Below are 14,388 nucleotides of genomic sequence, written 5' to 3'. Positions count from 1 at the left end.
CTTTTTCACTGTAGGACAAAGGCCCTTTAGTTTCTAAAAAAACAACATTCTGTTAATATTAGCAAATATGCATTATAGAAAATGCTGTGAAGGTTAGTAATGATGCATTATAGAATGGCTCCTGTGTTATCTGTGCTATCTGTTGGTATTAGCTCTCTCTCTCACCAACAGTGTGAAAGAAAAGTACCTGGAACCAGGCCCATAAAGACACTTCCAAATGCCTTCATGACTTTCTTTAAACAAACAACCAGCCAGTTTTCATTAGCATCTGTGTAGTTTGGGAAAATAAAAGTAACCACCAATAGCAACTCATTTTCCCTAAAGGACTGCAAAGGATCTCTCAGAGAAGGCTAGAGATGGGCATTAGGGCAGAATTTCTACAGCAGTTAAGCACTGCTTCTCAACACACAATCACATTCAATAAAATTGTTTTTCAGATGTTTAAGAGATTTATAAAACTGATCAAAGACATTCATACACATCAAAATTACTATCTACACAATGTGGCTTGTAGTTATAGTACTCAGGGAAATAGTAACTCGGCATTATATTTGGTGACCAGTGATTATTTAGTGTGTGGGGTAAGATTCCCAGTAAGCATCTAAATGTTTTCAAAACTATGCATCCCATTTTGCTTACCCCGTTGGTTGGGTGGTTATCAGATTTTGTTTCTTTCTAACATGATGAACATCACACAAACATGCTGCTTTCTATTTCAATACTAAGTCAAAGGCTACAGGGTGAAAATGTTCACGCTAAACTGCTTTTAAGACTGGCTCACTTGAGATGCGTGTTTCCAGATGGGCCCCGGGATGGGATGGAGTCTCCGTGGAGACCAGAGGTACTGATGGGTTAGAAGTGAACTTGACTCATTGGCAGCTCATTGGCACTCTTTGATCTGGAAAGTGGCCTTTAATGTAACTGAAATAAATATTTCAAAACCAAAGAGGAGAGGGGAGGATTGAAAGCATTAAAATTATTGCCCAAGACTTGTGATTTTTATGGCCCAGTTTTCTTTTCTTCCCCAACTCTTAGTCTTATATAATGACTAGAGGCCCAGTGCACAAAAATTTGTGCACTCGGGGGGGTCCCTCAGCCCGGCCTATGCCCTCTTGCAGTGTGGAACCCCTCAGAGGATGTCCACCCCAGTGGGGACCCTCACCCCATGGAGGTTTGGCCAGCCTGGGTGAGGGGCTGATGGCTGTTTTCAGGCTGGCCACACCCCCTTTAGGATGGGGGTCCCCACTGGGGTGCCTGGCCAGTCTGGGTGAGGGACTGCGGGCCATTTTCAGGCTGGCCAAGCCCTCTGGCGACGTAAGTTCCCAGCCTCTCCTTTTTTTCTTTTTCTTTTTTTAATTTATTCTGGGATTTATTTACCTTCTATAATTGAAACTTTGTTGCCTTTAGCAGAGGCCTGTGGAAAGCTTGGCTTCCTCCATCACCAGGGGCAACCCACTCCTGCTCGCTCCAGCTCTGTGGCCATGGCTGGCTGAAAGCAGGTATCTGGGGTTCATTTACCTTCTACAATTGAAACTTTGTTGTTTTCAGTGGAGCTCAGAGCTAGCCACAGCAGGCAGGGAAGCTTGGCTTCCTCCATCACTGGAGCAAGCAAGCCTCCTGCTCACTCCAGCTCCGTGGCTGCCGGCCGCCATCGTAGTTGGGTTAATTTGCATATAGTCGCTCTGATTGGCTGGTGGGCGTGGCTTAAGGTGTGGCGAAGGTACGGACAGTTTGCATGTTTGTCTTTTATTAGTGTAGATAGCTCCTTCACAGTTGCTACAGAAATATCTGACTTAAGTGTGACACACTGAGGTGACTGCCTGGTTCCTAGAAGGAAGTAAACCTACACTGGGGATTGCTCTTATCTCAGAAGAAAGATAACTTTAGAGAAAACAAAACATGGAAAAGTTGACTCTGTAGGTTTTTTGATAAAGTATTTGGGGTCCTCTAATATTAACTTTAAATGAACCCTATGTTGCAGCCTCGCTTGTAATCTGATAGTTCACCCAAACATGCGTTAAAGTCAAATCTCTACTGTTAGCACGAGTTCCTCTGTGTGTTGCAGGGCGTCCTTGCTAGAGGCAGAGTTCACTGTTCCAAAGCTCAGGCTCTGGAACCAGACAGCCTAGGTTCAAATCCCAGCTTCACTACTCAGTAGTTGTGTGACCTTGAACAAGCCCCTTCATCTCTGTGCTCTGGTTTTCTACATTTGTAAAGAAACAATGACAGTCGTTACCTCATACAATTGGTGTTAGGATTAAGAGTTAATATACATAAACCATAGAGCAGCAGTTCTCAACCTGTGGGTCGCGACCCCTTTGGGGGTTGAATGACCCTTTCACAGGGGTCGCCTAAGACCATCAGAAAACACATATATAATTACATATTGTTTTTGTGATTAATCACTATGCTTTAATTATGTTCAATTTGTAACAATGAAAATACATCCCGCATATAAGATATTTACATTAGGATTCATAACAGTAGCAAAATTACAGTTATGAAGTAGCAACGAAAATAATTTTATGGTTGTGGGTCACCACAACATGAGGAACTGTATTGCCGGAAGCTGGTCTACCCTTGCTGCTTGACACAGTCTCTGCAGGGAAGAAACATCTGCACAGCTTATGTTTCAAGGGACCTGGCATATATGGCATATGTTTGCTCCCCCCACCCCACCCCTTAGCGCTATGTGTTTTAAACAGGACCACCTCCCTGAGAAAGGTTGTTTCCCCAGGTGAGGATTTTTTCCCTGGAGTTAGGGATTAACAGGACTAAGGAAGAGAATAAATCAGTGAAACCCCCTAGTGTTACAGAAATACCATGTACTACTTATGAAGAACTTGGACTAAGACTGTTGGCAATAAATTTGGGACTTGTTGGGCTCACATCCCCAGGGGTCTGCCCACCAGGGAAAGCACCAAAACCTATACCCCTGGAGACTCACCGACACAGGACAGTCCCAGGGAAGGCAAGCAGCGAGGCAAGTGGGAGGACATAACCTTTTCTGGGTAGGATAATCTCCTTCAGTCACTTCCTTGTAGCTTATCAGTAGAGCAGTAACCTTAGAATAGCCCTTATAATGGAAAACAGAGATTAACCTAGACAGGATTAAACTCAACAGAACTAGATTAACAAACTCCCTAACCTTTGGAATAGAATGGATAGGATTAAAATCAACTGGTATAAATACAGATGTAACAGGACAATAAAGACTGAACCTGGCTAGGCTGCTGATCAACTGAACACTGTCTCCGTGTCATTCCTTCTTCGCCGACTCTGTCCACACCTTTGGGAACCCTTAGACCTGCTGGGGCTGGACCCCAACACTGTATTAAAGGGTCACGGCATTAGGAAGGTTGAGAACCACTGCCATAGAGAATAGTGCTTAGTATACAGTAAATGCCACATAAAAACTCTCTCTTTTTTTGTGGGGGGTGGGGGGGAGGGTGGCAGAGGGGAGAGTACCTAGCTCCCTTTCTACAATGTATGAGAAAATCAGAATAACCACTGTTGTTATTGTGGCTGTTACTGTGATGTAAAGAATGAATATTATCCTCCTTGAAGTTTCTAATTTGTTATCAAACAGAAAATCTGGCATCCAAGAGAATGCAACTCCATATTTTAAAATCACAGCTATGCTTGTTTCTTCATCGGTGTGTGCGTGTGTGTACACTTTCAAATGTGATAGATGTGACTTCTTTAAAGGGAGATTTCATAAATTCTCTACATGGGAAAAAAGGCTGAAAATGTGTCAGCTTCTTTCAAGCTAGTAAAGCAGTGAACCTAAATGAGATTTTAATCTAAACCTTATATAGGAATAACAGCGCTTCCTATAATATTATATCATCTCCAGTTCCCTCCAGCATCCTGTTTACCTTTTTCCCTGCAGCTGTTTGCTGGGTGTTGGCACTGGGAAACCACCTACTAACAAGACCATTTGGCCTTCCTGCTCTGCGTGAAGATCATTCTCCCTTATGACGTGAACTTATTTTTCATTTGTTTTGTGTGGGGTTTTTTTCGTGCACCTTTCCTTCCAACTTTTAGTTCCCTTTAGCTCCTCCGAAAGTCCTAGTGAGATTCTCTTCTCTTTCATTCCCTTCAGTAGTTACGTGGCGTTTCCTGCGTGTGGGCCTCACTTCCCCGAATTCTGATGCGCGGCACCAATTTGGAAGGCCTTTTATTTTTCCTGTCCAGGTCGTCTGTGCAAATCATTAAAGCAGGAGGCTGCTATTAGTGACTGGTCAGCACCATGAATGTAGTCTCCCCGCTGTAAAAGTTTACTTTTCGGTTCAGGGTCTTTTACGGGAGAGCTTGTTAAGAGTCTTTACTGCTTAAAAAGGTTGCCTCCTAAAATCTTAAGATTTCCTGTTTCTATACAGGGCAGGGCCCTGAACTCTCAATGGTCCGGCAGCTCCTGAACTTTGCCAGGGGTTCCGAGTGACACCCAAGAGGAACTGCCTGGGAATTTAAAAGCAAGTGTCTGCTTACCTGCTGTGGCTCTGCCCCATGTAGGGCTGGGACAGAGGTGGCACTGCCAAGGGAGGGGCCTGCGCCGATGTCGGGGTCCTGGCAGAGCTGAAGGGGTCTTGGTGGTTTATCAGTTGTGAACAAAGCCACAGTGTGTGTAACATTCGCTTGTGTCCCTCAGCATTGCCCCTGTGGAACTGGGGGCAGTCGGGGGGAGAGGGAGAGAGGGAGCAATGCAGATATGGAGCTCGTGCTGCTTGCTGTGCTGTGAGCAACAAGATTGTCATGAGCAACAGGAGTCTCAGGTCTTCTGCCAGCATCCATGAAACTACGCAAGCTAACTTATAAGTTTGCAATTAGGGCAAAGCTCTCAGACCCCTTGTGACTCGTGACAAGTCCTAGCAGGCTGTCCCTGGATCTTGCTCCTAGAAACACCAGGATCTATTTGCTGTCATGATGCTGAGATCCAACTCCCCAACCTCGCTCACATATTCTTCCCAGGCCCAGCCCTGACTCAGGTTCTCTGTGCTCTTATTCTCTGTGCACATTTAGGAGGTGGTTTATTGAAATGTGAGCCCCTTTACCCACCCCACTTCCCTAAAGACCTCCTCCAATAGTGCTTCCTAGAGGCATACACCCTCCCCGGGACCAAATGCAGGGCTTGAAGTACTTCTCTTGTTCAAGTTCTCAGAATAAGTTCTGAGGTTTGATGTTTTTCTCCAACTAATGTCAAATAGCAGGCCTGTAATTTTCCTAAATTTAAGAGTATTTTCCCCTGGCTTTCTGGCTGGCGCAGACTTGTGAAAATATTCTCCATTTCAACCTCACTTCCTCTAACATTGTGCAAGACAGTGTGTGGCAAAGGCTTAGAATATAAAACGTTTCTGACATTTCACTCTGACTTGCCAATTTTTCATTCAATTCTTTTCCTTTTTATTAAGACAAATTAGAAAGCAATCGCTCCATAACCTTTGGCTTTGTTATTTCTTTACCCTTTGTGCTACCCAGTCCTATTTCCCTGTCCATCACTCTTTTCTATTGATTTTGGATGGTTTGGTGTTTGCCTTTGTGCTTTGCAAAGAGAGTCATTGATTTTGAATAGATCTAGAAATGTTGGGAACTGTTGGCAACATAGCCAGTCTTAGTTTTGCTACTGAAAGCATTAGACATTGTTTTGCAAGTGAGTTTATTGTCTCAGTCTGTGATTATGGAAATAAAGACTGCTGACAGCTAGCTGTTGGCAAAGACCTTTAGAGTTATCTGCATAGTCATGACAATGAGAGGCAGGAGTGACCTGTTGAATGTCCTACTGAACCACTGATAGCAAATGTGTCTTCAATTTCAACTCTAGAAAAAAAAAAAAGGATATGGCTTAATGAAGTGGTTCTCAACCTTCCTAATGCCGCGACCCTTTAATACAGTTCCTCATGTTGTGGTGACCCTCAACCATAAAATTATTTTCGTTACTACTTTATAACTGTAATTTTGCTACTGTTATGAATCGTAATATAAATATCTGATATGCAGGATGTATTTTCATTGTTACAAATTGAACATAATTAAAGCATAGTGATTAATCACAAAAACAATATGTAATTATATATGTGTTTTCTGATGGTCTTAGGCGACCCCTGGTGAAAGGGTTGTTCGACCCCCAGATTGCGAACTGCTGGCTTAATGGAAAGAAAAGTTTGGATGGAGAACCAGGAGATCTGAATGTAGGTGGAGTTCCTCACCAGGCTCTGGAGAGAAAGGCTGCTGAATAACTCACAAATAGAAGGTTTTAGCATACAGACTATTCTAAAATGTCCCTACAGGATCATGGGTTTAGTGAAGGCTACCTTATGTTTTTATCTTCTCAAAAATCATCCCCCAGATTCTTACCCAGTCTCTGGAGTACAACACATGAGTAATTAGTGACCAAAGGGTAAGCAATGGAAAAGAGTGAAGGAAAAAATTTAAATCGCCGAAACCGGTTTGGCTCAGTGGATAGAGCGTCGGCCGGCGGACTGAAAGGTCCCAGGTTCGATTCCGGTCAAGGGCATGTACCTTGGTTGCGGGCACATCCCCAGTGGGGAGTGTGCAAGAGGCAGCTGATCGATGTTTCTCTCTCATCGATGTTTCTGACTCTCTATCTCTCTCCCTTCCTCTCTGTAAAAATCAATAAAATATATTTAAAAAAAATTTAAATCATCTTCAGGCTGGACAATTAGATGCTAATCAGTTGAAAACCTATGAGTATATAGGAAGGATGATGTGCGATGAGCTCAGCCAGCTCCCCTGCCCCAAAGATGGCATCATGAGGATGGCCAGAAGGAAGACTTTGATCAGGAAGCTGTCTCGGGTGTTTGCTCTGACTCATCTGGATGCTGCCAGGCTGACCTGCCCAGTGTCTCCATTACTAAGGTCATCCCTGTCAGTGCTCTACCTCTGCAGAAGGAATGTTCCTCTCTGTAAGTGCTTACAGGGGCCCAGCAGGTGTGCCTCAGTGACTGAGCATTGACCCATGAACCAAGAGGTCACAGTTGGATTCCAGTCAGAGCACATGCCCGGGTTGTGGGCTTGATCCCCAGTGCTGGGGGTGCAGGAGGCAGCCAATCAAGGATTCTCTCTCATCATTGATGTTTCTCTCTCTCCCTCTCCCTTCCTCTCTGAAATCAATAAAAATATTTTTTAAAAAAGAAAGAAATGGGTGACTGAATAATGACAGCTGAGATTACAACCCACAGGTTTATAAGCTAATTCACCTGCCAGTCAAGCAAGACTGTTCAGGGCAAACCTTCTGAGAACTAAGAAATATCTCAGGAACATTCACCCGTTTCATTCCAGGAGGAGTCACCCTGGGTTCATTCAGATTCATTCATGCCTTTTATCCTCCTGAATATTCAGGGGAAGCCGGGGTCCTGTGACTGACTAGAAGCCAAAATCTTTTTGAGGTCATTTTATTCTTGATGTTCATCTACTGGGTCATTCTCACATTGGCGAGTCACTGTGTCTCAGGCCAGCCTGCTAGGCACCTCTGCCTCTCCCTCAACTAATCACAGCAGTGGGTGGAGGTCGGGATGCAGGGGTGGGGATGCAGGGGTGGGGGTCGGGCAGAGCAAGCCTTCTCTGGTTGACCACGTGTACAGGTGGCTGAGGAGAGACCCCGCTCACACCACACCCAAATTTACCTTACCCAGCTCTTCCTCCCTGTTGCTGAGGTGACTCACATTTACTCCTGGTGGAGTATCTGGAATCCCATAATCTTATAACATTCATTTCAGTTTGTTATCTTCCACAATTTTTATCTCACCCAATATTTGAAGTAAAAGAACCTAGGAAGTGAGTCATCCTGGGTGTAAACTCATTTCAGTGGGGAAAAAACAAAAATAGTCGATTTTAATCTGATAAAGGATACCTACCAAATTCCTACTGAGAATGGATAAGTACATAATGGAATGTTACCCAGAAGTGAAAATAAATGAATTACAGCTATGCAAGAAAATGGCTGTATTAGAAACGATGTTGAGGGAAAAAAAAAAAATGATTCCCAGTCTACATATATGCTACAGTCTTTTTATGAGTTATTCAGCATCCTTTCTCTCCAGAGCCTGATGAGGAATTCCACCCACCCTGAGCACATCAAAAAAAGTAATTATCTACATACTGTATACAATAACACAGCAATTTTATTAGGATAAAACCTAGCTAAATGAGCTAGCTAAATAGATATTTTCATAGTACATATGTGTGAAACACCATGTATGTGTGTGCATTTCCTGTGGCTGCTGTAACAAATAACCACAAACTTTGTGTCTTAAAATAGCAGATTATCATTCTTTCACAGTTCTGGAGGCCAAAAGCCAGAAATCAGTTTCATGAGGCTAAAATCAAGGTGTGTCCGCAGGGCTGTGCTTCCTCCGGAGGCCCTAGGGAAGAATTCACCCTTTGCTTCTTCCAAGCTCCCTGTGGCTGCCAACATTCCTTGGCCACATCGCCCCAACGTCTGCCTCCCGGTCACATTACTTTCCCCTCTGCTAGCGTCAAATCTCTCCCTGCCTCCATTTCATAAAAGACACTTGTGATTGCATTTAGGGCCCACTGGGTTGATCCAAGATAATCTCCACATCTCAAGATCCTTACCTTAACCCGATCTGCGGACTCTGCCATGTAAAGTAACATTCACAGGCTCCAGGGATTAGGGTGCTTTAGGGGTCTATTTTTCAGCCTACCTCTAGGCTGGGTAAAAATACTAAATTCAGGATCAGTGGTCCTGGAACCGGCTTGCACAGTCTTGCAAGAGTTGATTCTGTACATCTCGTTCTAGCTCCATGCTCCAGTTACTTCCGGTTGGTAGCTTGAAATCAGTCCTGTGGGGAAATTTACACCACAGAAATTGACGAGCATTATAAATCAGAGCTTTCTCCCCCCCAGAGAACTGGTTTACACTACCAGGAGTGCAGTTACTCTCTCAGAGGAGTTACTCTCTTAGGCAGAGGGTGAAATTGGCTTGGGTAATATTCTAGTTTTTAAATTGTGTAGTTTAAGATGTTTGTCTTATTATTTTTTAAGATTTTTAAATTTTATTTTTCAATTACAGTTTGCATGTTTGTTTAATTATTATGACAACTTTAAATAGATTTACATATATGTGTGTGTATACCCACACACTATATAGAATATTGAAATTTTTTTATTTGAAGAGATAGAAGGGAAGGAGCAGGAAGTTCCTGATCTTTCAAAAAAAAAAAAAGAACTAAAATAATACCAACTGCTGGTGAGAATGTGAAGATATTAAACCTTTCATATATTGCTGGTAGGAATGTAAAATGGGACAGCCATTCTGGACAATAGTATGGTGATGTTTTACAAAACTAACATACTCTTATGGTACAACTCAGCAATTGCTCTCCTGGGAATTTATCCCAAAGAAATGCTAATTTCTGCTCACACAAAACCTAGGCACAATGTTCATAGCAGTTTTATTTGCAATAGCTTAAAGTTGGAAACTACCAAAATGTCCTTCCTTCAATAGGTTACTGGTTACACATGCTATTGTATTAATTATTGATACATGTGAAGACTCAAATAAAATTCAAAGGCTTTATACTGAGTGTAAAAAGCCAATCATAAAAGTTCCCATATTGTGTGAGTCCTTTTATATTATATTCTCAAAATAACAAAATTATAGAGATGGAGAACATATTAGTGATTGCAAGAGGCGAGGGAGGGTGGGAGAGGGGTGGTGAGACTATAAACAAGTAGCAAGAAGGAGACCTTTGTGGTGATGAGATATTTGGTGTCTTGATCTTGGCAGTGGTTTCATGAATCTGTGCACGTGAAAAAATGGAATAAAACAGAATTACATATACAAATGTGCCCATGTAATTTTCAAGGTTCTGATATTATACTATAGTTACCTAAGATGTAACCATTGAGGAAAACTGGGTAAAAGGTACATGGGGTCTCTCTATTCTATCTTTGCAATTTTCTGTGAACCAATAAGTCAATTCACAAAACTAAACAAAGATAAAAGAAAGCTAAAGTTTCAAAAGGAAAAAAAATGAGTGAAAAGCTGTGATCGCTTTTTATACTCCCCGCCCCCCCCCCTCCGCCCCCCCAAATTCAACACAAAACCTAACTTTCGTGCTAATATCTCCTTTCGTTTCCCCGAAATCACCCTTCAAAATAGGGTAATTTCCAAATCAAACACCCACAACTGTGTAGTCTGTTTCTTCGGAGAGCCTGCATTTCAGATGCCTCTCACTGGTTTCTCCCTGTCTGGCGGCTGTTTATGTGCCCTGTGTCTGGCTCCCTCCACCAGGCCTGATCTGGAGCAAGCATCCCTCTGATCTCCCTATGACAATCTGTTCATCAGCACGAGGAGCCAACACAGGGTTTCTGCCTCATCCTGATCTGCTGGAACTTTCCTCCTCTGCAACCTGCTGTTAAATCTCTGTCCAGGTCTGCCTGGCTGACCTTTATCACAGACACGGACCACTGGGCCACAGGTTAAACACATTTTCTGACGATAGAAGTCACCGAGTTTGATGTATCTTCCTTCTGTTTTATTACCATATTTGCATTTTCCCTAGCCAGCTGGTTAATAATAATTATTTGTTCTTCTCTTCTGATAAGTAAATTCCAGCCAGGATCAATAACATTCCCTGAATCAGCCAGAAAATTCCTACTTTGATTAACCAGGAGTAGGATTTACTAATCATGGGCTCTCATTTACTAACCTTGCAGCCCTCACACTGCACTGGAGACTGCCCTGGGATGAGGGAAATTTCAGGCTGATTCTCTTCCCACTGTTTTTCCCTTCCTATTTTCTGCCTGTTGATGAGGCTTCTACTTCTTGCCTATGAATTTTCTTTCTCTTTGTAAATGCATTTTTTTTATCTACGTGCCAAAGTTAAAGTCAAATTGTATTACAAGCCTTGTGATGGAAAACGGTGCTCCTCTACCTCCCACTTCATCCCATTCCCCAGAGACACACATTGCAACTCTTTGCTATTTGCCATATGTATACTGCTATTACAGAAATATCGATTTTAGACACGTCAACATTACCTGTTGACTTTCTAACCAATGGTAGAATGGGGATTTAACTTTCACTACCATCCCTACTTCCTCCGATAGAGTAGCATAACTTTTAAAAATTAAATTGATATTTAGTTTTTATATTTTACTAGAGGCCCAGTGCACGAAATCGCACGTGGTAGCCCTCTGCTGCTTGCAGCCCTACCCACCCACCCGCCTCCCCGCCATGTTCGCCGTCCTGCCCACCTGCCCTCATGGTGACCGGTTGTTTGGTCGTCATGGTCCTCACAGACACTGGCTTTTTAAATATATACTAGGGGCCCGGTGCACGAAATTCGTGCACTGGGTGTGGGGGGGGAGTGTCCCTCAGCCCAGCCTGCCCCCTCTCACATACTGGGAGCCCTCAGGCGTTGACCCCCATCACCCTCCAATCACAGGATTGGCCCCTTGCCCAGGCCTGACGCCTCTGACAGAGGCGTCAGGCCTGGGCAGGGGACCCTCATTTCCTCCCATCACTGGTTCTGCCCCCAGCCCAGGCCTGATGCCTCGGCCAGAGGTGTCAGGCTTGGACAGGGGACCCCCATCTCCCCCCGATCACTGGCTCTGACCCCCGCCCAGGCCTGAGGCCTCTGGCCCAGGAATCATGCCTGGGCAGGGGACCCCCATCTCCCTCTGATCGCTTGCTCCACCCCCCCACCCAAGCCTGACGCCTCTGACCCAGGCTTCAGGCCTGGGCAAGGGGACCATCATATCCCCCCAATCCCTGGCTCCGCCCCCCACCCAGGCCTGATGCCTCAGCCAGAGGAGTTGACCCTCATCACCCTCCGATCACCAATCACCGGATCGGCCCCTTGACCAGGCCTGAGGCCTCCGGCAGAGGTGTCAGGCCTGGGCAGGGGACCCCCAGCTCCCCGCGGTTGCAGGCTCCGCCCCTGCCCAGGCCTAACGCCTCTGGCCTGGGCGTCCGGCCCGGTCAGCGGGGACCCGCAGCTGCAGCGGCCCGGGATCATGGGCTCCGCTTTAGGCCCAGGCAAGGGACCCCTAGCTCCTGGGACTGCCAGCTTCAACCGTGCCCAGCTCCCATCGCTGGCTCCACCCCTACTTCCTGCTATCACTGGCTAGGGTGGCAAAGGCACCTGATTCTCCGATCATGGCCGGGGGGCAGGGCAAAGGCGGCCCCAGGGCCGCCTTTGCCCTGCCCCCCAGCTCTTAGCTCCCCCTTGGGTTTCAGATCACTGTCAGTGGCAGGGGGCTTCTTCCTGCTTTCCCTTTCGCCTCCCTGCATTGTGCCTACATATGCAAATTAGCCGCCATCTTGTTGGCAGTTAACTGCCAATCTTAGTTCGCAGTTAATTTGCATATAGCCCTGATTAGCCAATGAAAAAGGTATCGCCGTACGCCAATTACCACTTTTCTCTTTTATTAGTGTAGATGTAGATGTTCTCAGCCAAGCAAAGTAGTATAGAGTGATTATATTTCTGCCTTTTACAACTTATCTGTAGTTATTTGAATTTTCTTTTTCTTAGTCTTGTATATACAGTCATTTGCCATACAATGATGTTTGGTCAATAATGAACTGCATGTATATCGGTGGTCCCATAAGATTTTAACAGAGCTGAAAAATTCCCATCGCCTAGTGGCATCATAGCCATTGTAACATTGTGGCACAATGCAGTCCTCACATGTTTGTGGTGATGTTGGTGTAGACTGGCCAATCATATAAAAGTATAGTATGTACAATTATGTACAGTACATGCTGCTTTATAATGATAATAAATAAATGTTACTAGTTTAAACATTTACTAGCCCTGACCGGTTTGGCTCAGTGGATAGAGAGCATCGGCCTGCGGACTCAAGGGTCCCAGGTTCGATTCCAGTCAAGGGCATGTACCTTGGTTTCAGGCACATCCCCAGTGGGGAGTGTGCAGGAGGCAGCTGATCAATGTTTCTCTCTCATCGATGTTTCTAACTCTCTATCCCTCTCCCTTCCTCTCTGTAAAAAATCAATAAAATACATTTTTTTAAAGAATTATAAACATTTACTATACTGTACTTTTTATTGTGTTTTAGTGTCTACTTTTTCACCTTATGAAAAAAGAAGTTTGTTGTAAATAGCCTCATATATTCCATGTTTACTACATCTCTTGTTTGCATCATTTTCTCTTGCACTTGCTTTAATCTCATGTTGTTTTGTACAGTAACATGCCCAGGGGGAGGAGGCTGTATCTATAGCCTAGGCGTGTCACAGGCTATGCCCTCTAGGTTTGTGTAAGCGCCCTCTGTGATGCTCACACTAGGATGAAATCACCGAACAATGCATTTCTCAGGACGTATCTTTCCTGTTAAGTGGCGTTATCCTTGTCACTGAAATTGTTCTAGGCTCTCCCACAGAACTGTAAAATTCCACGTAAGGCAATTTCCCACGTCTTTAAGTCTATCAGATTGTCTAATCAATTTTTGTTGTTTGTTTGTTTTAACCTGGAGGTTACCTTATACCCTAGAAGGCTTTCTGTCCTAATCTGGGCTGGTTACTCCTCGGGCTCGGGCTTGCTGAACAAGCATCCTCCTGAGCTTCTACTTCTCTCCTGTGTTAGGCCCCGTGCAGTGGCATTCTCTGAGAAGACACTAAGAGTTAAGAGTGCAAAAATGTATTGAGGAGTGATACCTATGCCAGGGAAGGGCGAAGCAGGGTCAGACAAGAGAGCTGTCAGACTGGGCTGCAAACCTGACAAGGACTCTCAGCCCCACGGGGAGTGCCAGCACACGGTGTTCTTTTGAGAGGCCCCATCCTGGTAGAAACGCTAGGTCTTTTATCACGACCTTGCTCAGTTGTTGACGAAGGGCCACTCAAAAGCTGAGGCATATCCCGAAGGAGTTCCTAGCTAGAGGCGGTCAGCTGTGACCTCGCTGCCTTCAGTTGAGTAACAAGTCATTTCCTAGAGGGGATCTGAGCAGTTTCTTCCAGGTCTGCATGGATCTTGTTTTGTCAATGCTATCTTTCTTATTCTTGTTTTACGCCCTCATTTTGGTGGAGCATGTTCTCAGTAGTTCCTTAGAGCACTTAGACTGAAAAGTTTTTGAGACCTCAGATGTCTTAAAATGTCATTATTCTATCTCATACTTGACAGTTTGCTTGGGTATAGAATTCGACATCCCTTTGATCCATGATTTTGATGGCACTGCTCTATTGTCTTCTAGATCCTGGTGTTGCTATTGATAACTCAGATGCCATTCTGCCTATTGCTCCTGAAAGTCTCACTTTTTTCCCTACACTTTCTCTCTCTCTGAAAGCTTTTAGGATCTTTATTCCCAATATAATTCCCATGGTAATTTAAAATAATATGACTTAGTGGACATTTTTTATTCATTAGGTTGGACACACAATGGGCATGT

Source organism: Myotis nattereri (assembly GCF_964212035.1).
Source record: "Myotis nattereri genome assembly, chromosome: 4".
NCBI lineage: Eukaryota > Metazoa > Chordata > Mammalia > Chiroptera > Vespertilionidae > Myotis > Myotis nattereri.
The sequence above is the reverse complement of the archived record's forward strand: the minus strand, read 5'-3'. Positions refer to the sequence as shown.